The following is a 24360-nucleotide window of genomic DNA, read 5'->3' on the forward strand; positions in this document are numbered from 1 at the left end:
ATACAAGATATACAGTGCCATATAAATAAACACTGTGTCAGCTGCTGTGTTCTGCCCTTTATTCTGCTTCCCTCCGGACATACAGTGTTCCCCATTTCCCCTCGCCAAGTTTGATCTTTGTCCTACTCCCTCATTTACCTGTTAATGACAGTGTGTTAAATTTGTTCGATTCCTTTTCTGGATCTATCAGTGACACCTACCACCAGACAATGTACTGTAAATTGGTTATGTTCTACTGGGCCGTGCTATTATTCTCAGAAACTATTAGAAGTTAACTTACAATGTCTGTGTCTCTGCCACTGTCTTGAACTAGCGTCATGATGGTGTCTGCGACCCTGGGCTGCTACCAGCTGTATTCACGGGAGACTGCAGGTGGCTGGAGGCCAGGCGGAGCCAGGAAATTGCCTTGCGTCTTTTTGCTAACCCCCTCCACCTCCCAATCCCCCAAACACACACCCTCCTCCAGTCTTCCATTAATCCCAAATGGCACCTTATTCCCTATATAGTGCACTACTTTTTGACCAATGTAGTAGACTAAATGTAGTACAGTAGACTATTTAGAGAATACGGTGTAGAGAGCACATCCTGTCTGCTGAGGTCTGATTCTTCACACTCAGTCAGTGCCCTCCTCTTGGCAGCAGCAAGGACTGGCAGAGCCGCTACACTATCCATCTATACACTACGAACCTTGCCAAGGATGAGGATATCCAACTATCAGTGGGAATTGGGAAACAATTTCTCTCGTCCAGGGAAGCGGCTATAATGTGATGCACCTGGAGGCAGACAGACTGGCTGTGGGGGTTTTCAGATGCAGAAAACAGCCAGTCATTCAGTCAGCCAGGATCAATTCCAACCAGGCTCCTCCAACTTGTCCAGTCAAAATTGAACTCTTAGTAAAATGATAACCTGTTCCCAGATCTGTTTGTGCTCTTGCCAACTCCATTTCTGTTATTGTCAAGCCATGTTTGGCATAAGAGAGTTGCATGATAGCCAATACAGACTGGCACTTCAGGCTAGCAAAATGATGCTTGTAGTCCAATTACATAAGCTTTGATGGTAATTTAGCAACAATAAATCAAATATCCATATTTTCTGACACTAACATTCCAGGGACTTTGTTCTGAGTCTGAGTACGATTCTGATGCAGATCCCTTTTATTGACCTCCTGCAATGTATTCAGTTGTCTAGCAGTCTAGCACTGTAATGCATTCTGTTGTCTTGCAGTCTAGCACTGTAATGTATAATGTTGTCTAGCAGTCTAGCACTGGAATACATTCTGTTGTCTAGCAGTCTAGCACTGTAATGTATAATGTTGTCTAGCAGTCTAGCACTGGAATACATTCTGTTGTCTAGCAGTCTAGCACTGGAATGTATTCTGTTGTCTAGCAGTCTAGTACTGGAATGTATTCTGTTGTCTAGCAGTCTAGCACTGCAATGTATTCTGTTGTCTAGCAGTCTAGTACTGGAATGTATTCTGTTGTCTAGCAGTCTAGCACTGTAATGCATTCTGTTGTCTAGCAGTCTAGCACTGGAATGTATTCTGTTGTCTAGCAGTCTAGCACTGGAATGTATTATGTTGTCTAGCAGTCTAGTACTGGAATGTATTCTGTTGTCTAGCAGTCTAGCACTGCAATGTATTCTGTTGTCTAGCAGTCTAGCACTGGAATGTATTCTGTTGTCTAGCAGTCTAGTACTGGAATGTATTCTGTTGTCTAGCAGTCTAGCACTGCAATGTATTCTGTTGTCTAGCAGTCTAGCACTGTAATGTATAATGTTGTCTAGCAGTCTAGCACTGGAATGCATTCTGTTGTCTAGCAGTCTAGCACTGTAATGTATAATGTTGTCTAGCAGTCTAGTACTGGAATGTATTCTGTTGTCTAGCAGTCTAGCACTGAAATGTATTCTGTTGTCTAGCAGTCTAGCACTGTAATGTATTCTGTTGTCTAGCAGTCTAGCACTGCAATGCATTCTGTTGTCTAGCACTGTAATGTATTCTGTTGTTGAGCAGTCTATTACTGCAATGCATTCTATTGTCTAGCAGTCTAGCACTGGAATGTATTTTGTTGTCTAGCACTGTAATGTATTCTGTTGTTGAGCAGTATAGCACTGCAATGCATTCTATTGTCTAGCAGTCTAGCACTGGAATGTATTCTGTTGTCTAGCACTGTAATGTATTATGTTGTCTAGCACTGCAATGCGTTCTATTGTCTAGCAGTCTAGTACTGCAATGCATTCTGTTGTCTAGCACTGTAATGTATTCTGTTGTTGAGCAGTATAGCACTGCAATGCATTCTATTGTCTAGCAGTCTAGCACTGGAATGTATTCTGTTGTCTAGCAGTCTAGCACTGGAATGTATATGTTGTCTAGCAGTCTAGCACTGCAATGCATTCTGTTGTCTAGCAGTCTAGCACTGTAATGTATTCTGTTGTCTAGCAGTCTAGCACTGCAATGCATTCTGTTGTCTAGCAGTCTAGCACTGTAATGTATTCTGTTGTCTAGCAGTCTAGCACTGCAATGCATTCTGTTGTCTAGCAGTCTAGCACTGCAATGCATTCTGTTGTCTAGCAGTCTAGCACTGGAATGTATTCTGTTGTCTAGCAGTCTAGCACTGCAATGCATTCTATTGTCTAGCAGTCTAGCACTGCAATGCATTCTGTTGTCTAGCAGTCTAGCACTGGAATGTATTCTGTTGTCTAGCAGTCTAGCACTGCAATGCATTCTATTGTCTAGCAGTCTAGCACTGGAATGTATTCTGTTGTCTAGCAGTCTAGCACTGCAATGCATTCTATTGTCTAGCAGTCTAGCACTGCAATGCATTCTATTGTCTAGCAGTCTAGCACTGCAATGCATTCTGTTGTCTAGCAGTCTAGCACTGGAATGTATTCTGTTGTCTAGCAGTCTAGCACTGCAATGCATTCTATTGTCTAGCAGTCTAGCACTGGAATGTATTCTGTTGTCTAGCAGTCTAGCACTGCAATGCATTCTATTGTCTAGCAGTCTAGCACTGGAATGTATTTTGTTGTCTAGCACTGCAATGCATTCTATTGTCTAGCAGTCTAGCACTGGAATGTATTTTGTTGTCTAGCACTGTAATGTATTATGTTGTCTAGCAGTCTAGCACTGTAATGTATTATGTTGTCTAGCAGTCTAGCACTGTAATGCATTCTGTTGTCTAGCAGTCTAGCACTGGAATGTATTCTGTTGTCTAGCAGTCTAGTACTGGAATCTATTATGTTGTCTAGCAGTATAGCACTGTAATACATTCTGTTGTCTAGCAGTCTAGCACTGTAATGTATTCTGTTGTCTAGCAGTCTAGCACTGTAATACATTCTGTTGTCTAGCAGTCTAGCACTGTAATGTATTCTGTTGTTTAGCAGTCTAGCACTGTAATGTATTCTGTTGTCTAGCAGTATAGCACTGTAATACATTCTGTTGTCTAGCAGTCTAGCACTGGAATGTATTCTGTTGTCTAGCAGTATAGCACTGTAATACATTCTGTTGTCTAGCAGTCTAGCACTGCAATGCATTCTGTTGTCTAGCAGTCTAGCCCTGGAATGTATTATGTTGTCTAGCAGTCTAGCACTGGAATGTATTATGTTGTCTAGCAGTCTAGTACTGGAATGTATTCTGTTGTCTAGCAGTCTAGCACTGCAATGTATTCTGTTGTCTAGCAGTCTAGCACTGGAATGTATTCTGTTGTCTAGCAGTCTAGTACTGGAATGTATTCTGTTGTCTAGCAGTCTAGCACTGCAATGTATTCTGTTGTCTAGCAGTCTAGCACTGTAATGTATAATGTTGTCTAGCAGTCTAGCACTGGAATGCATTCTGTTGTCTAGCAGTCTAGCACTGTAATGTATAATGTTGTCTAGCAGTCTAGTACTGGAATGTATTCTGTTGTCTAGCAGTCTAGCACTGAAATGTATTCTGTTGTCTAGCAGTCTAGCACTGTAATGTATTCTGTTGTCTAGCAGTCTAGCACTGCAATGCATTCTGTTGTCTAGCACTGTAATGTATTCTGTTGTTGAGCAGTCTATTACTGCAATGCATTCTATTGTCTAGCAGTCTAGCACTGGAATGTATTTTGTTGTCTAGCACTGTAATGTATTCTGTTGTTGAGCAGTATAGCACTGCAATGCATTCTATTGTCTAGCAGTCTAGCACTGGAATGTATTCTGTTGTCTAGCACTGTAATGTATTATGTTGTCTAGCACTGCAATGCGTTCTATTGTCTAGCAGTCTAGTACTGCAATGCATTCTGTTGTCTAGCACTGTAATGTATTCTGTTGTTGAGCAGTATAGCACTGCAATGCATTCTATTGTCTAGCAGTCTAGCACTGGAATGTATTCTGTTGTCTAGCAGTCTAGCACTGGAATGTATATGTTGTCTAGCAGTCTAGCACTGCAATGCATTCTGTTGTCTAGCAGTCTAGCACTGTAATGTATTCTGTTGTCTAGCAGTCTAGCACTGCAATGCATTCTGTTGTCTAGCAGTCTAGCACTGCAATGCATTCTGTTGTCTAGCAGTCTAGCACTGGAATGTATTCTGTTGTCTAGCAGTCTAGCACTGCAATGCATTCTATTGTCTAGCAGTCTAGCACTGCAATGCATTCTGTTGTCTAGCAGTCTAGCACTGGAATGTATTCTGTTGTCTAGCAGTCTAGCACTGCAATGCATTCTATTGTCTAGCAGTCTAGCACTGGAATGTATTCTGTTGTCTAGCAGTCTAGCACTGCAATGCATTCTATTGTCTAGCAGTCTAGCACTGCAATGCATTCTATTGTCTAGCAGTCTAGCACTGGAATGTATTCTGTTGTCTAGCAGTCTAGCACTGCAATGAATTCTATTGTCTAGCAGTCTAGCACTGGAATGTATTCTGTTGTCTAGCAGTCTAGCACTGCAATGCATTCTATTGTCTAGCAGTCTAGCACTGGAATGTATTTTGTTGTCTAGCACTGCAATGCATTCTATTGTCTAGCAGTCTAGCACTGGAATGTATTTTGTTGTCTAGCACTGTAATGTATTATGTTGTCTAGCAGTCTAGCACTGTAATGTATTATGTTGTCTAGCAGTCTAGCACTGTAATGCATTCTGTTGTCTAGCAGTCTAGCACTGGAATGTATTATGTTGTCTAGCAGTCTAGCACTGTAATGCATTCTGTTGTCTAGCAGTCTAGCACTGTAATGTATTCTGTTGTCTAGCAGTCTAGTACTGGAATCTATTATGTTGTCTAGCAGTATAGCACTGTAATACATTCTGTTGTCTAGCAGTCTAGCACTGTAATGTATTCTGTTGTCTAGCAGTATAGCACTGTAATACATTCTGTTGTCTAGCAGTCTAGCACTGTAATGTATTCTGTTGTTTAGCAGTCTAGCACTGTAATGTATTCTGTTGTCTAGCAGTATAGCACTGTAATACATTCTGTTGTCTAGCAGTCTAGCACTGTAATGTATTCTGTTGTCTAGCAGTATAGCACTGTAATACATTCTGTTGTCTAGCAGTCTAGCACTGCAATGCATTCTGTTGTCTAGCAGTCTAGCCCTGGAATGTATTATGTTGTCTAGCAGTCTAGCACTGTAATGTATTCTGTTGTCTAGCAGTATAGCACTGTAATGTATTCTGTTGTCTAGCAGTATAGCACTGTAATGTATTCTGTTGTCTAGCAGTCTAGCACTGCAATGCATTCTGTTGTCTAGCAGTCTAGCCCTGTAATGTATTATGTTGTCTAGCAGTCTAGCACTGCAATGCATTCTGTTGTCTAGCAGTCTAGCACTGGAATGTATTATGTTGTCTAGCAGTCTAGCACTGGAATGTATTTTGTTGTCTAGCAGTCTAGCACTGTAATGTATTCTGTTGTCTAGCACTGGAATGCAGTCCCCTTTCAGAGACTGGCTTAGGAATTCCCTAACAAAACAATTAAATTGCTCTTGCAAATATTTCTTTCCCAGGGACCAAAACAGGGAGAACATAGAGAGAAAGATGGCACTAATTTCATTACTAGAGACTTTTGAAACGTTGCTCCACAGTCTGGAAAGTGATGATTCTCCTCAGTCAATCAGCAAGAACAAAGTCATGGCAACGGGAGTTGTCATGGTAATGGTAATGGACACCCACTATTTGGCCTATGAGGTCATCTCTGCGAGACCTGGGCTGCGTCCCAAATGCTACCCTATTCCCTACATAGTGCACTATGTAGGGAACAGGATACTTCGGACGTACCTTTGTTTAGATCCATGCTTTAATCTTTAGAGACAGACAGACCTAACCTACAGTCATTCAGACAAGGGGATCTCCAGACAGTGATGCTCTCACTAACATCCCACCTTCAGACCACACAAGTGGTGCACAGCTAATGTTTGGGATATGTGTTTGTGTGCATCGTGCTTAATGGTGAAGAGGATGACTCTATGGGAGGAAGAGGATGCTCTGCAATAATAAGCAAACTTTCACCAGCAGCAGGGCTGTAACCAGGGTCTGAGTTTCAGTGAGGTCCGGACAGGGGGGTGATTCAAGAAATGTTTAGAAAGTTTAAGCTCATTTACTGCATTTCTATACAATTTAAAAACTAAAAAATGCTATTTGGAGAACCAAAAAAAACCAAGCTAAAATTTGCCCAGCTATTATCGCATTTGTTGCTGTAGCTTCCTTCACCTCAGTCGATCTCCAAACACATAGCCTATTAGCTATACAATTAGCCGATACACATTAACTCACATTATCTCACATTAACTCAGCACCGGGATTAAAACTATAATGTAATACGTACAGAGGGATCTGTTAGCAGGAAAGTATTTCATGAACAAAAAGTAAACAAATTAGTTTGCTTTATTGATATTTTTGTTGTTGTTGCAGTTTAACAGCTAAATTCGTGCAATTCTACACATTTTGCTATTGGGTATGGATCAATTTTTGCAGTTTTAAAGCTAATTTCCTGTAATTCTCCACATTTTGCCATGATTTATGCCATGTTAATATGATATCTGAGTGAGAGTGACTAACAAAATCAATGGAGGGCCCCTGGAGCGCAGGGCCTTGAAGTAGTTGTTCCCCTTGCTCTGCAAGGGCCGTGGCTTTTGTGGTGCGATGGGTAACGATGCTTCGTGGGTGTCAGTTGTCGATGTGTGCAGAGGTTCCTGGTTCGAGCCCAGTAGGGGCGAGGAGAGGGACAGAAGCTATACTGTTACACTAACTCTCAACAGTAAGTTGAGACTCAGACTACGTTCACTATTTTTATTTGAAAAAATGACTGAGATCCGGACCTCGGTCTCTTCGTATGTAGTTATGGCCCTGACCAGCATTGGAGTGGAGTGATGAGGTCATAGCTGTGATGGTTTGGTTGGCTGGTATAGGGTGGGTTTGGGACGCAGCCTTGATGTGCGTTCCCAGAGACATTAGGCCCCAGCCAAAGTCATCCACTCCCTGTCCTCCCTGTGCCATCGCTGAATATGATACCCCTTCAGTTATCATGGGCACGCTACTGGACAGATCATCCTATCTAAAGCACTCAGGATCATCTGCTGGAATTCCACTCACCGTGACTGGGGCCCAGAGTTTTTCCTGGCCAGGACTTTCCTAGTTTGTGATGGTTAGGGCCCTCCTCTGCGTTGGTGAAGTTAATCAGAAACTGCCTTCGCCATGGAGTGGTTTCGTCAGCTAGACTGCCGTGAGAGTGATAAGCACAATATAATTGAACAAGAGGCTCGTAGAATCATGACTCTTTCGAGTTTTCGGTGCGTCGTTCGCCAGTATGGTGTCCTACGTGCTCTGGGCATTACTGACTCAAATGAATTAAATTAGTTGAAAGATTTGTTCTTTTGACTGAACAAGTAAAAAATATCAGAGTCAGTAAAAAGACCCAAACATCCCATCAATACTAACCATAAAACCCCAGAATAGTGCTAATTATTTGACTATGGTCTAACCAATTATCTAGTTGAATGCATCCATGTGTCTCATACTACACAGTCCAGCGGTCATAGTCTAGTGACAGTCAGCATACAGATGTACGATCTTAATTTCATCACTATTTTGTTGCTGAAAATTCATTGAATTTCAGACTTGATTTGCCCTAACAACCTTTTTTTATCAACCCCCTAGAAACATTTCCATTATTTATAATCCACATAATAATTCACATTTTCTTTTGCTGCAGGATTATTTTCCTGCTGTAGCAAACTGGATCGAATGAAGATCCTGATCTGAAGGACATTGTATTAAAGACAACAGAGATTGTCCTGAACTGATCTCACCCTATAGGACATTGTCACACTGTGCGTGCCATAGGAGAGGCCTGGTTTGATGCCCTACTTTGCAAACAATGGGAAGAAGTCAGATGTAAATAAGGTTGTGGTTAACCTCATAACCAGGCCCATATGGTTGTGCAGAACAACAACTATATTTCATACGGTAAATGCCAGATGGGTTGGTCCATCTTAAGCCCAGTGGACAAGTCTAAATATATTTCTTTGCACAGATTGATCATTATTTGGCTAATAACTGGGGGCACAAGGAAAGAAATGCCCATGAGGATTTCTTCGTCTCTGGCCGGAAGGGAGAGGAGACGTACACATCAGCCCTCTAGAAGAGTTGTTTTCCTAACCTCACCAAGCAACACATTGTTTTTCAGGTCAAGTGACACACATGGGGCTGCATCCCAAATGGCACCCTTTCCCTATATAGTGTACTACTTTGACCAGGGCCCCCAGGGTGCACAATATAGAGCACTATTATAGGCAATAGGGTGCCATTTGGGATACACACATGGTCATGGTCATACATTAACATAATGAGAAACAGAGGAGATGAAAGGAGTGAATGGTGAGAAATGATAAATAGCTCTTTACTGAGCAGCTGGGGACAACAGCCTGGCTTCAGACCTGCATGGGCTCAAATACTATTTGCATTCTTTCATATACTTTTAGCGGTTGCTTTAGCCTGCAAGGGGTGCAGGGTGGCAGGGTTTTGCACTTTTCTATTGATTATGACCACTCTATTGGTTCCATTACGCTAGGCAAACTCAATCATGCTCAGATAAAGTATTTGAAATTATTTAAAAATAATGTTTTAACCCATGTCTGCCTAGCTGACTGATTTAATCCCAGAGTCAAATACCAAGGGGAAATTACACTTCCATTTAATCCCAGAGTCAAATACCAAGGGGAAATTACACTTCCATTTAATCCCAGAGTCAAATACCAAGGGGAAATTACACTTCCATTTAATCCCAGAGTCAAATACCAAGGGGAAATTACACTTCCATTTAATTCCAGAGTCAAATACCAAGGGGAAATTACACTTCCATTTAATCCCAGTTCATAAAAAAACAAACTGTTCAGTGTTCCAGAGCTACAATGAAGGCCTGCAATGTGTAGGCAGCGTAGACAGTAAATCAGCCATGCTTCATGTATGTGTTAGGAGGTGCCCGGGCCACACTGCCTTTGAAAGCACAAGGGGCAAACTTCTCTCCTGAAAACCCTTTGTAGCTTGTTACCATTCATTCTCAGTGGTGTGAGTGTGTGTGAAACCACATGCATGCACGAACACACCCACACACGCAGGCACGGACACACACACACAAAGAGTGCAGCAGCAGAAACAAGTGTCCCTTGAGCATGCTAGTGAGCATGTGGTGTGAACATGTAGCTACTCCTCAGTCTAGGGGAAGTTCTGGGTCTGGGTCTGGAATGAAATGGAAACCTTGTACAATATGGACTGAACAAACAATCCAACAGGGTACTGTAGCTGGGTATGACAGACAACGTAACAATACTGTGGTCCAATCCTGGCTTGGAGACAGATGATGTCCCGCCCACTCAACAGGATCAAAACAAACCACTCCAAAGGCTTCTGGGAAGGAAGAGCTCTGTCCGTGGTTACAGTTCATCTAAACCTGTCATCAAATACATGAAATATCCCTATGTTTATTTCAATGTTATTACCATTACTGACGTCCTCCAAGAGTGCTATGAACACGCACACTAGCAAACACACATTCCCCGTTTTTGTGGGTTTGACCGTAGTATAGTGTAGTGTTTTTGTGGATTTGATCGTAGTATAGTGTAGTGTTTTTTGTGGATTTGACCGTAGTATAGTGTAGTGTTTTTGTGGATTTGACCGTAGTATAGTGTAGTGTTTTTGTGGGTTTGACCGTAGTATAGTGTAGTGTTTTTGTGGATTTGACCGTAGTATAGTGTAGTGTTTTTGTGGGTTTGACCGTAGTATAGTGTAGTGTTTTTGTGGATTTGATCGTAGTATAGTGTAGTGTTTTTGTGGATTTTACCGTAGTATAGTGTAGTGTTTTTGTGGGTTTGACCGTAGTATAGTGTAGTGTTTTTGTGGATTTGACCGTAGTATAGTGTAGTGTTTTTGTGGATTTGACCGTAGTATAGTGTAGTGTTTTTGTGGGTTTGACCGTAGTATAGTGTAGTGTTTTTGTGTATTTGACCGTAGTATAGTGTAGTGTTTTTGTGGATTTGACCGTAGTATAGTGTAGTGTTTTTGTGGGTTTGACCGTAGTATAGTGTAGTGTTTTTGTGGGTTTGACCGTAGTATAGTGTAGTGTTTTTGTGGGTTTGATCGTAGTTTAGTGTAGTGTTTTTGTGGGTTTGACCGTAGTATAGTGTAGTGTTTTTGTGGGTTTGACCGTAGTATAGTGTAGTGTTTTTGTGGGTTTGATCGTAGTATAGTGTAGTGTTTTTGTGGGTTTGACCGTAGTATAGTGTAGTGTTTTTGTGGATTTGACCGTAGTATAGTGTAGTGTTTTTGTGGGTTTGACCGTAGTATAGTGTAGTGTTTTTGTGGATTTGACCGTAGTATAGTGTAGTGTTTTTGTGGGTTTGACCGTAGTATAGTGTAGTGTTTTTGTGTATTTGACCGTAGTATAGTGTAGTGTTTTTGTGGATTTGACCGTAGTATAGTGTAGTGTTTTTGTGGGTTTGACCGTAGTATAGTGTAGTGTTTTTGTGGGTTTGACCGTAGTATAGTGTAGTGTTTTTGTGGGTTTGATCGTAGTTTAGTGTAGTGTTTTTGTGGGTTTGACCGTAGTATAGTGTAGTGTTTTTGTGGGTTTGACCGTAGTATAGTGTAGTGTTTTTGTGGGTTTGATCGTAGTATAGTGTAGTGTTTTTGTGGGTTTGACCGTAGTATAGTGTAGTGTTTTTGTGGATTTGACCGTAGTATAGTGTAGTGTTTTTGTGGGTTTGACCGTAGTATAGTGTAGTGTTTTTGTGGGTTTGACCGTAGTATAGTGTGGTATTTTTGTGGATTTGACCGTAGTATAGTGTCGTGTTTTTCTTTCTCCTTGAAGAAACCTACTGGACAAATACTAAAAAAGAACATTTTCCATAACCTGAACACTCTTAGGAAAAAAGGTGCTGTCTAAAAGCAAAAAGGGTTCTCCTATCAGGACAGCTGAAAAACCCTTTTGGAACCCTTTTTTCTAAGAGTGTAGGTAAGTAGGTAGGTAGGTAGGTAGGACTGCAGTCTGAACAGATAGTTTAGAGCTTTTTTCTCTTTTCCATAACCTCTAGGGAACACAATACATGGTCTATACTACACTCATTGGTGGCATAAATTGAGATATGGAGGAAAGGAATAGGTGGGGTATATGCAAATGAAATACTGTAGTATTAATATAATTAAAACTGTTGTGTTTTTGCAGACATTAATGCATTATTTACTACAGTGTTATTTTGTGGATAATACTGTAGTACTTACTATGGTATTCTACAGTATACTACAACATTTTATAGTAAGTACTAAACATGATCAAGGCTTACTACAGTGTGGAGAATAGTACTCTACAGTATACTATACAATTATATAGTAAGCACTACATGACCGAGGGATACTACTGTGTGTGGTATAGTATTCTACAGTATACTACAAAATGATATAGTAAGTACTACACATGATCGAGGAATACTACACTGTGGAGTATACCCCAAAAGTATGTGGACACCTGCTCGTCTGTAATGGATCCCGCCGGAACTGTCATTACACAAACATGGTGCCTATTCCCAGTTGATTAGTAATTGTATAAGTGTGCCCTTTGTAACAATAACCAACAGGACAATGGTGAACATGTCCGTTGGTCGTGTGAGTACCTGTGCTGTGTTGTTTTGGCTTTCGTGCCACTTGTATTGCGTTGATGATTACGGGTCTCGTTCCGTGTGATAATTATTGTGCGATTGTGTATTTATGTGAGGTACTCCTCGCTCTTTTGTTTGGGTCTCAACCCTGTGTTTGTATAGGGTTTGTTTGGTCTTTGTCCCCTTACCTTTACATGGCACGCGGTAATTTGGGAAATAAACTCCTCTATTACGCATTCCTGCGCCTGTCTCCCGACCATTTATGCCAACGTCGAACATCATTCCAAAATTCCAAAATCATGGGCATCCCCCTTTGCTGTATAACAGTCTCCACTCCTCTGGGAAGACTTTCCACTAGACGTTGGAACATTGCTGTTGGGACTTGCTTCCATTCAGCCACAAGAGCATTAGTGAGGTCAGGCACTGATGCTGGGCCATTAGTTCTGGCTCGCATTCAGCGTTCCAATTCACTCTATGCAGGCCAGTCAAGTTCTTCCACATCGATCTCGAAAAACCATTTCTGTATGACCTCGCTTTGTGCACAGAGCATTGTCATGCTGAAACAGGAAAGGGCCTTCCCCAAACTGTTGCCACAAAGTTGGAAGCACAGAATCGTCTAGAATGTCATTGTATGCTGTAGCATTAAGATTTCCCTTCACTGGAACTAAGGGGCCTAGCCCGAACCATGAAAAACAGCCCCAGACCATTATTCCTCCTCCACCAAACTTGACAGTTGGCACTATGCTTTGGGGCAGATAACTTTCTTCTGGCATCAGAACGCCTTTCCACTGCTCCAGAGTCCAATGGCAGGGAGCTTTACACCCCTCCAGCCGACGCTTGGGATTGCGCATGGTGATCTTAGTCTTGTGTGTGGCTGCTCAGCCATGGAAAGACATTTCATGAAGCTCCCAACAAACTGTTCTTGTGCTGACGTTGCTTCAAGAGGCAATTTGGAACTCAGTAGTTAGTGTTGCAACCGAGGACGGTATTTTTACGCTGAGCCGTTATTGCTCCTAGACATTTTCACTTCACAATAACAGCACTTACAGTTGACCAGGGAAACTCTAGCAGGGCAGAAATTTGACAAACTGACTTGTTGGAAAGTTGCATTATATGACGGTGCCATGTTGAAAGTCACTGAGCTCTTCAGTAAGGCTATTCTACTGCCAATGTTTTCATATGGAGGTCGCATGGCTGTGTGCTAGATATTATATACCTGTCAGCAACGGATGTGGATGAAATAGCCGAATCCACTCATTTGAAGGGGTGTCCACATACTTTTGTGTATATATAGTGTAGTATACAGTATACTACAGTTTACTATATAATGATATAGTATTCTATAGTAAACTGTGGGAGTGTAGGCGTGTGTCTCTGACTCCAGCAGCGTAAGGTGAAGGAAACTACAGATGGTAAAGTAATGTCTTGTCACGACTTCTACCGAAGGTAACTCCTCTCCCTGTTCGGGCCGCGCTCGGCGCTCGGCGTCGCCGGTCTACTAGCCGCTACCGATCCCTTTTTCTTTTTCTGGTTGTTTTGTCTGTGTTCCTTTTCACACCTGGTTTTCAATTGCTTTGATTTCTGTTGGTATATAGGGCACCTGTTACCTGCCGTAATTCGTGCAGGATTAGACTTGTGTGTATTGCGCTCGAGTGTATTTGATGTTTGTTGTTTTTTCGCTATTACACACGTGTATGTAAAGTGTCGGAACTGTGTTTGTTCCTCCGTGTGTTTGCACGAGTATTCGAGAGCGTAGTTTTGGGATTTTTTTCTGTGCCGTTTGTATTGGTGGACTATATTATTAAAACACGCTTCTCAGACATCCCTGCTCTCCTGCGCCTGACTCCTACACCTCTCACCAAGACGCATGCTATCACAGAATCCTGCACCAATATAATTATGGAGTCAGCAGGAGCGGACGCACTTCCAGGGTCCGTGGAGGAGCGAGTTCAACAACACACGGCAGTGTTACACCGACTGGGGACCGCCATGGATCAGGTGATGGCGACGATGGAGAGATGGGAGAGAGGTGGCCTTCCCACACCGTTATCAGCTACACCCCAACCAGCACCACTACCCTCTCCTTCATTGCCTGAGCACAGTGGAATTCGACTCGCCCTCCCGAGGGAGTATGATGGGACGGCGGCCGGGTGCCAGGGCTTCTTACTCCAGATGGACCTATACCTGGCGACTGTTCGTCCGGCTCCTTCGGGGGGTGAGAGCGTGAACGCCCTCGTCTCCTGCCTCGCAGGTAAAGCCCTGGAGTGGGCCAACGCGGTATGGAACGATCCTGATTCGGCGAGGGACCACTACCCAGAGTTCACCCGCCGCTTTCGGGCCGTGTTTGATCACCCACCTGAGGGTCGAGCGGCGGGTGAACGGCTGTTCCATCTGAGGCAGGAGAGGAGGAGTGCTCAGGACTTTGCTCTAGAGTTCCGGACCTTGGCCGCTGGCGCGGGATGGAACAACAGGGCCTTGATCGATCACTATAGGTGTAGTTTGCGTGAGGACGTCCGTAGGGAGCTGGCCTGTAGAGACACCACTTTGTCCTTGTACCAATTGATCGACATGTCCATTCGGTTGGACAACTTGCTGGCGACCCGCGGACGTCCAGATCGGGCTCTGTCAGTTCCATCTCCCAGCTCCACCACTCCAACACCCATGGAGCTAGGAGGTGCTTCAGCAAGGGCGACCGGAGGAGGGGGCCTTTCCTGTGCCAGCTGTGGTCGCAGAGGGCACACTGCTGACCGGTGCTGGGGGGGTCCCCCCGGGAGTCGAGACGCCAGGCCGAGCACTGCCCGGACACCTCAGGTGAGTCGGCACCAGGCTCACCCAGAGCCCCCTGTTGGTCACATGTATGTATGGATTGTTTTTCCTGAATTTTCCGCTCTGTCCCGGCATAAGGCGCTAGTAGATTCAGGCGCGGCGGGGAATTTTATTGACCGCGGTTTAGCGAACAGGTTAGGGATTCCCCTTGTTCAGCTGGACAAACCCTTCCCAGTGCACGCCTTAGATAGCCGACCATTAGGGTCAGGGCTAGTCAGGGAGGCCACGGCTCCACTGGGTATGGTTACGCAGGAGGGTCATGAGGAGAGAATTAGTCTCTTCCTCATTGATTCTCCTGCGTTTCCGGTGGTGTTGGGGATCCCCTGGTTGGCCCGTCACAACCCCAGGATTTCGTGGCAACAGAGGGCTCTACAGGGGTGGTCGGAGGAGTGCTCAGGCAGGTGTGTAGGAGTTTCCATCGGTGCTACAATGGTGGAGAGTCCAGACCAAGTCTCCACCGTGCACATTCCCTCAGAATATGCCGATTTGGCTATCGCCTTCTGTAAAAAGAAGGCGACCCAATTACCACCTCATCGACGAGGGGATTGTGCGATAAATCTCCTGGTAGGCGCTGCACTTCCCAGGAGTCACGTGTATCCCCTGTCACAGGAGGAGACGGTGGCTATGGAGACATACATATCGGAATCTCTGGGGCAGGGGTTCATTCAGCCCTCCATCTCACCTGCCTCCTCGAGTTTCTTTTTTGTGAAGAAGAAGGAGGGTGGTCTGCGTCCGTGCATTGACTATAGAGGTCTAAATTCCATCACGGTGGGGTATAGTTACCCGCTACCTCTCATTGCCACGGCGATTGAGTCATTTCACGGAGCACGGTTTTTCACAAAACTGGATCTCAGGAGTGCATATAACTTGGTGCGTATCCGGAAGGGAGATGAGTGGAAGACGGCGTTTAGTACCACATCCGGCCATTATGAGTAGCTCGTCATGCCGTACGGGTTGAAGAATGCTCCAGCAGTCTTCCAATCTTTTGTGGATGAGATTCTCAGGGATCTCCACGGTCAGTGTGTGGTGGTTTACATCGATGATATTCTGGTCTATTCCGCTACACGGGCCGCGCATGTGTCTCTGGTGCGCAGGGTACTTGGGCGACTGTTGGAGCATGACCTGTACGTCAAGGCTGAGAAATGCTCGTTCTTCCAACAGGCCGTCTCCATCCTTGGATATCGCATTTCCACATCGGGGTTGGTGATGGAGGATGACCGCATTGCAGCCGTGAGTAATTGGCCGACTCCAACCACGGTAAAGGAGGTGCAGCGGTTCTTAGGGTTTGCCAACTACTACCGGAGGTTTATCCGGGGTTTTGGGCAGGTGGCAGCGCCCATTACGTCACTGCTGAAAGGGGGGCCGACGCGTCTGGGGTGGTCGGCTGAGGCGGACAGGGCTTTTGGTCGCCTGAAGGCTCTTTTTACCTCTGCTCCCGTGCTAGCGCATCCGGACCCCTCTTTGGCATTTATAGTGGAGGTGGACGCATCCGAGGCTGGGGTTGGAGCCGTGCTCTCCCAGCGCTCGGGGGGGCAACCGAAGCTCCGCCCCTGTGCTTTCTTTTCTCGGAAGCTCAGCCCGGCGGAGCGAAACTATGATGTGGGGGATCGGGAGCTGCTAGCTGTTGTCAGAGCCCTGAAGGTGTGGAGACATTGGCTTGAGGGGGCCCAGCACCCTTTCCTCATCTGGACTGACCACCGTAATCTAGAGTACATTCGGGCAGCGAGGAGACTGAACCCTCGTCAGGCAAGGTGTGCCATGTTTTTCACCCGATTTAGGTTTACCATCTCCTATAGACCAGGCTCCCAGAACACTAAGGCAGACGCACTGAGACAGGTTAATTTGGTGGGCTCACACATCCCCCTCCTCTGGTCACCTGGGGATTGGGAGGACGGTGCGATGTCTTAGTGGGAAGTACTGGTGGCCCACTTTAGCCAAGGACGTGAGGGTTTATGTGTCCTCCTGCTCAGTGTGCGCTCAGTGCAAGGCTCCTAGGCACCTGCCCAGAGGGAAGTTACAACCCCTTCCCGTTCCACAGCGGCCTTGGTCACACCTGTCGGGTTGACTTCTTGACCGATCTGCCACCGTCACAGGGCAACACCACGATCCTGGTCGTTGTGGATCGGTTTTCTAAGTCCTGTCGTCTCCTCCCTTTGCCTGGTCTCCCTACGGCCCTACAGACGGCGGAGGCCCTGTTTACTCACGTCTTCCGGCACTACGGGGTGCCTGAGGATATTGTTTCTGATTGGGGTCCCCAGTTCACGTCCAGGGTGTGGAAGGCGTTCATGGAACGTTTGGGGGTCTCGGTCAGCCTGACCTCTGGGTTTCACCCCGAGAGTAATGGGCAGGTGGAAAGAGTGAACCAGGATGTGGGTAGGTTTCTGCGGTCGTATTGCCAGGACCGGCCAGGGGAGTGGGCGAAGTACATCCCCTGGGCGGAGATGGCCCAGAACTCACTCCCCCACTCCTCTACGAACCTGTCGCCCTTCCAATGTGTGTTGGGCTATCAGCCGGTCCTGGTACCATGGCATCAGAGCCAGACCGAGGCTCCTGCGGTGGACGATTGGGTGAAACGATCAAGGGAAACCTGGGAGGCCGCCCACGGGTACCTTAAACGGGCCGAAGGGCGGCAGAAGGCCAGTGCCGACCGCCATCGCAGCGAGGCCCCGGGGGACCGGGTCTGGCTCTCGACCCGAAACCTGCCCCTCCACCTGCCCTGCCGGAAGCTGGGTCCGCGGTTTGTGGGGCCATTCAAAGTCCTGAGGAGAATAAACGAGGTGTGTTATAGGTTACAGCTCCCCCCGTATTACCGTATTAACCCCTCGTTTCATGTGTCTCTCCTCAGGCCGGTGGTGGCTGGTCCGCTTCAAGAAGATGAGGTGCGGGAGGTCCCTCCGCCCCCCCTGGACATCGGGGGGGCGCCGGCGTATGCCCATACTGGACTCGAGGCGTCGGGTGGGGGGACTTCAGTACCTCGTGGACTGGGAGGGGTACGGTCCGGAGGAGAGATGCTGGGTGCCGGTGGAGGACGTACTGGATCCACCTATGCTAAGGGAGTTTCACCGCCTCCATCCGGATCGCCCTGCGCCTCGTCCTCCGGGTCGTCCTCGAGGCCGGCGTCGTCGCGCTGCGGGAGCCGCGCGTCAGGGGGGGGGTACTGTCACGACTTCTACCGAAGGTAACTCCTCTCCCTGTTCGGGCAGGGCGCTCGGCGTCGCCGGTCTACTAGCCGCTACCGATCCCTTTTTCTTTTTCTGGTTGTTTTGTCTGTGTTCCTTTTCACACCTGGTTTTCAATTGCTTTGATTTCTGTTGGTATATAGGGCACCTGTTACCTGCCATAATTCGTGCAGGATTAGACTTGTGTGTATTGTGCTCGAGTGTATTTGATGTTTGTTGTTTTTTCGCTATTACGCACGTGTATGTAAAGTGTCGGAACTGTGTTTGTTCCTCCGTGTGTTTGCACGAGTATTCGAGAGCGTAGTTTTGGGATTTTTTTCTGTGCCGTTTGTATTGGTGGACTATATTATTAAAACACGCTTCTCAGACATCCCTGCTCTCCTGCGCCTGACTCCTACACCTCTCACCAAGACGCATGTTATCACATGTCTGGAGGTTGTCTACAGATAGCAGAGACTGGAGGCCTTATACAGAGTAATTGGCAGGTAATGGTAATCTTCTCCATAATACTGTTAATCTCTTTCTGTCCTCTGTCGCTCTCCTTCTCTCTTTCTCCCTCTTTCCCCCTCTCTTTCTCCTTCTCTTTTTCTCCCTCTCTGTCTCTCCAGGTGACAGCATATCATGAGCATTTGACACCACAAATATAAATAACAATTTCCACAACAATTCTTAAAGGAAATAGCAGTATTCAGTTTTCCTTGCTTTAAACATGGCAAAGAAATCACTCCTTAAAGCTGTAGTATAATTATTATTGTCTCTATCCCCAACGGAGCCTAACCAAAATACTGCTCATGTTACCTTTAAAAATAAATCACATCACTAGCCTCTAGTTTGACCCCCATTGAGGGCACGGACAAAGCATGTGCCCCAAATGTCACCCTTTTCACTATGTAGTGCACTACTTTTGACCAGGGCCCATAGGTGTCTGGTCAAGTGGTGCACTGTACAAGGAATAGGGTGCCATTTGGGATGTAGTCAAAGACAACATCCAGGAAAATGGAAATGTCGACTAAGTTCTATTAACTAGCTTTAAAAGGGCTTCCTCTGTGGCACATAGCTACACGATCTGAATGGACGACATTTATATTCTATAAAGCCTATGAAAATAAATTACTCTTATTGGGGCCTCAATGTCTCTCTTGTTTAATGTTAGTGGGCCATAGTCTTCCGCTGCATGGTGTAGCCTCTCTGTGGCCTTACAGCTGCATGGCCTCAATGCATCAGACCTCTACTGCCAGACAGACAATATTATGGGCAACATTTTCATGCTGCTAAATAGTTCAAATCTGTGTTAAAACTACCGTAAATCTCAAAGTAAACTGGATGTTTAATTTAAAAAATGTCTTCACAAAATGTGCGATTGCTTAACTAGTTTTGTGAACTCAACAATACATAATAATAATAATAATAATAATAATACAATTGCACATTTCCAAAGAAGTTGTAGTATGGTTTACATTACTTTTGCACAGATCTGTGCTCTTTTGCACCACGTAAATGTACCACTATAAACTGTGTGAATCTAAGGAATACACTATGACACCAGGGCCTACCATGAGTTGTATAACGCTACAAAACATCCTAGCATCTCTGTTTGCTGTATTTGAATCTATCTTTGGCTTGACCCTATGAGCCCTTCCTGAACTTGTATATTTCGTATAGTGAAATGTCATGCTTTTGATGCTGCATGCAAAAGTGCATTGAGTAAGGAAATCCCATTCTTTGAACGTGAGTTAAATGATCGTTGAGGAGTTTAGGAGCCGAACAAGACAACAGTAAAGTGCCGGTAAATTAGGGAGCAGCCAGGAGGAGAGGTCCTCGGGTAGAGGAGGAGGTAGAGTAAAGTTGTGTCCCAAATGGTACCCTACTCCCTATATAGTGAGCAGAGCACTGGTTAAAAATAGTGCACTACATGGGCAATATAGTGTCATTTGGGAAGTAGCCTATCTCTAATAGAGACAGGGCCCAGGGGAAGGCCAAATGTCAGCATGTCATGTTTCAGTATTAGTCATACCCAGATGGTGTATAAAGACAGCCAGATATGTTATGATACAGTCAAGGCCACATGAACAAACATTGTAATCAGGCCAGGTCTGCAGCCCAAAAGGCACCCTATTCCCTATATAGTGCATATAGCCCACAGGGCTCTGTTCAAAAGTAGTGCACTAAATGGGGAATAGGGTGCAAATTGGGATGTATCCCAGGACTAAAAATACACTGATGGGTTTATAAATCAGCAAATTACAGATAAATATATAATTATTTTAATGGTCATGAAGATGAATGACTTTGTACCCATGGAAACAGTAAATCAGAACATCCCTCATTGGTGCTTTGATGGGTAGACCTTTTCTCCGCCCATCCCACACAGTCGGTCAGTCGGTCGAAGGGGTTTTGATGAGATTCTTCATCCTTCGGGTAGGAAGTTGTCTTACAGTGTGACTCACCACTCTGGAAACATAAAGGAGACTTCCAGCCAAGTCATAAACAGAGAGCTGGAGTCCTAAAAGAGATAGAGGTTTTGAAGATCAGAGCGGTGAGAGAGGAGCAGGAGATGAGGAACAACCGAGTGCTTCTGCATGTCAACAAGGTCACAGAGGACTTATTAATGGCCATCATTTTGGAAATGGAAACTATGCAGAGATACCTTTGAAATAGTGGTAGTAGTTGGAAGGTGACCTGCTATTTATTCTGACTCAATCTGCACTTTAGGCAAAAACAAAGAAAAGCCACGGTAGAGATTTGCAAGACTGGAGTCGAAGCACGTTTGATAAAAGTTGTAGAAGTTAGAGGATACAAAGAATGTGAATTGTGACTGTTGAGTTAATATATGCAAATGCTTAAAGACAGCAATCTTCCGTCTTTGAGAGCAGACTAAGATTCACACCAGAGGGTTCTTCATCACAACAACAAAAACTAATTAAAAGTTTATTTGACGTTCCATAAAGTTTCCCTTCCTTACTCTACGCCAGATAATTACATAGCTAGCATCATAATGAAAACAGTGTGCTCTCCCCACAGAGGCTCAGGGTGATGCATCAATGTCAGGTCTTAAAACTACAGTCTGGGATTGGTATATCCAATTTTGGACGATATATATCCATGTATAGGCATTGATTATTGTGCAATACAAGCTTGTTTCACTTCATTGTTGGTAAACAAACACTGTACAGCTTCAAAACATAGTTAAAACTATAATTTTGATCATGAACTGTCAGTCACATCCCTCACAAGTGGCAAATGTTGTTACTCTAATCGTAGAATGTAGCTTTAAATCACCTCTGTTGAGTGGATCCCCTTCAAAAAGCTCTCTTCATTTTCCCCATTATCATCTGCCATATCCTTGCCTTCTGCCGCAGCCTCCCAAGACACAGTGCTGCCTGGGTGACACACACACACACAGAAGACCCAGTGCTGCCTGGGTGACACACACACACACACACACACACACACACACACACACACACACACACACACACGGAAGACACAGTGCTGCCTGGGTGACACACACACACACACAGAAGACACAGTGCTGCCTGGGTGACACACACACAGAAGACCCCGTGCTGCCTGGGTGACACACACACACACACACACAGAAGACACAGTGCTTCCTGGGTGACACACACACACAGAAGACACAGTGCTGCCTGGGTGACACACACACACACACAGAAGACACAGTGCTGCCTGGGTGACACACACACAGAAGACACAGTGTTGTCCAAAGGTGATGAGTTGTTGCTTTGGTGTTGAAATGTATTTCCTTCTCAGAGGACAATAAATCTATTATATTTTATTGTAAAGCTTCCTGGATGCAGGATACACCACATAGGGAATAGGGTGTCATTTGGTAGGTACCCAAAATGTACATGTAAGACTGCAAACAAATCCCTAATTATCTATCTGGGGCACTGCTGTTATCATTAGACCACTATAGTAAGAGTTGTCTACAACTCTTCACCCAACAATGCTTCAGCATCAGTCGAAAACAGAACATGGCTTTTTGAGGCATTTATTTCCTGGGAAGGGAGGGATGGAGGGAGAGGTCACAGTGAGGGTACTTTGCTTCCGATGTACCGTTCAGTGAACCTGGCTCTGAGATGTTGTTTTAATGGTGCACAGACACAGAGAGAGAGAAAACATCCAGAGAAAGAGCGAGGGAACATACAGAGAAAGAGAGGGAACATGCAGAGAGAGAGAGAGAGAGACAGAGAGAGCGAGAGAGAAAGAATAACAGGGTGTAATATACACTAGTGTTTTTCTAGTCAACACAGGGAGGTTGGGGGAGCAGAAGTCTATCTCTCTCTCTCTCGCTCTCTCTCTCTCTCAGGCCTGGTGTTACCATTATTCATATTCACTGCATTAAAACGTCAGGCCCTTAATGACTCACTATGCATCCTCCCATATGCCTTCTCTCCTCTCTTCTCTTGCTGAGTTAAGCTCTCTATGGTGAGTTAGTCTACACCCCTCTCCTCTTCTCCTCCTCTCATTTCCTCCTTCTCTCCTCTATTCTCCTGAGCTCTGGACCCAGCAGCAACGGAAACAGAACCTGACAGAGTCTCCTCGTAAAGAGAAATTGTGCGTGATGATGTGTTTGTGCTTGGCCATAAATTTAAATAGAGACATTGACCTCTAAATGCAACAGACTGTCTTTTCAGATCAAGATTTGACAGTATCCTGCCCCAACAAGGAACAACGATAATTGATTCTATCCTTCAGTGGAAGAGCTTGACAAAAGTGCAAAATAGACACTTAAATGTTGGTTGACAGAAGCCAGCTGAGTCAGATAGAACATTCAGGTTTTGAAGGAGGAACATTTGGAGAGTTAACACTTAAAAACCTATTTCCTGCACTAGACCTTTGTCACATCACATTAGTGTCAACAAACTTCCCACTCGGACTAATGAAATGGTGATCTGATCCACAGGGGAGTTGAGAATGGAGAAATGCTGGTTTGAGATCTTTAATACAGTATCCCCCCACTGGGCACACACTGGTTGAATTGATGTTGTTTCATGGAATCAACATGGAAAATATTTTGGATTTTAAAAAAAGTCATCAACCGGCACTGTTTTCATCTCATTTCAACCAGCATTGTAAACATTGAAATTAGGGTAAAACCTCAACTTAAATAGATATACTTAACCTGACTAACAATATCAATCTAATTTCAACATAATCATCAGATGTAACATATTTAATAAAGAACCACTGCAGATGAACAAACATGAGGATAACAATAACACCTAGTGACTGAAGACAACTGAGGGCTAAATAAAGGGGGAGTAATCAAGGAGGGGATGACGACCAGGTGTGCGTAATGATGGGGAACAGGTGTGCGTAATAATGAAGCCAGCGCTGGAGGGAGCAGGAGTGACAGTAGCCCCCTTGACGCGCGGCTTCAGCCGCAGTACATTGACGGCCAGGAGGACGGCCCTGAGGACGAGGAGCGGGCCGGTGCGGACGGCAGAGAAGGAAATCTCGGATGATGTTGGGGCTCAGGATGTCTGCCACCTGGACCCAAGTAGTTTCCATACTGGAGGCATGAGTTGACATAGCGGGTGAGGTCCTGCACCAAGGTGTGCCATCAGTACTTTTGGGAGAGGGATTGGACGGTGCGGGTGATACCTGGGTTTCCAGCAGCGAGGGATGTGTGTGCCCAGGTCAACAGCCGATCTCTCACCCCTGTGGGAACGTAGATGCAAGGAAACGACCGTGGCAACCTTGAACCTCTCGGTGGTGGGGGCTCCCGTCAGATAGGTGAAATAGAGGGAGCACTGGAGTAGGAAGCCATGGAATTTTCATGGAGTGCCGTCATATTTCTCCGGAAGGGATAGTCGGGCAGCGCTGACCTGTGTAGACGGCAGGGTAGGCTGGGGGGCTGGCTCACTGTGACGACCCGTGGTAGGAGGCCCTCTGATATGGGAATGGAGGACCTCGCTGCTGGGGTCGAGGCGGTGGAGAACGCAGAGGTCCTCCTATATCCATATCCAGTTACGTCAGCTGGTCATGGTATTGGAGTAGATGACCTTGTTCATTAACTGTCTGGAAGAGGGTTGAACCTTCTGCAGCTTGATATAGTTGAGGTGTTATTCTGTAATGTATAAGACAGGACTCAGGAAACAGGTGCAGAAGGTGAGTTTAATTTAAAAAACTATGCAGGGGCCTCCCAAGTTGGCGCAGCGGTGTAAGGTGTCACTACAGACCTGGGTTCGATTCCAGGCTGTGTCATAGCTGGCTATGACAGGGAGACCCATGAGGCGAC

The sequence above is a fragment of the Oncorhynchus kisutch genome, linkage group LG15 (genome assembly GCF_002021735.2).
Source record: "Oncorhynchus kisutch isolate 150728-3 linkage group LG15, Okis_V2, whole genome shotgun sequence".
Lineage (NCBI taxonomy): Eukaryota > Metazoa > Chordata > Actinopteri > Salmoniformes > Salmonidae > Oncorhynchus > Oncorhynchus kisutch.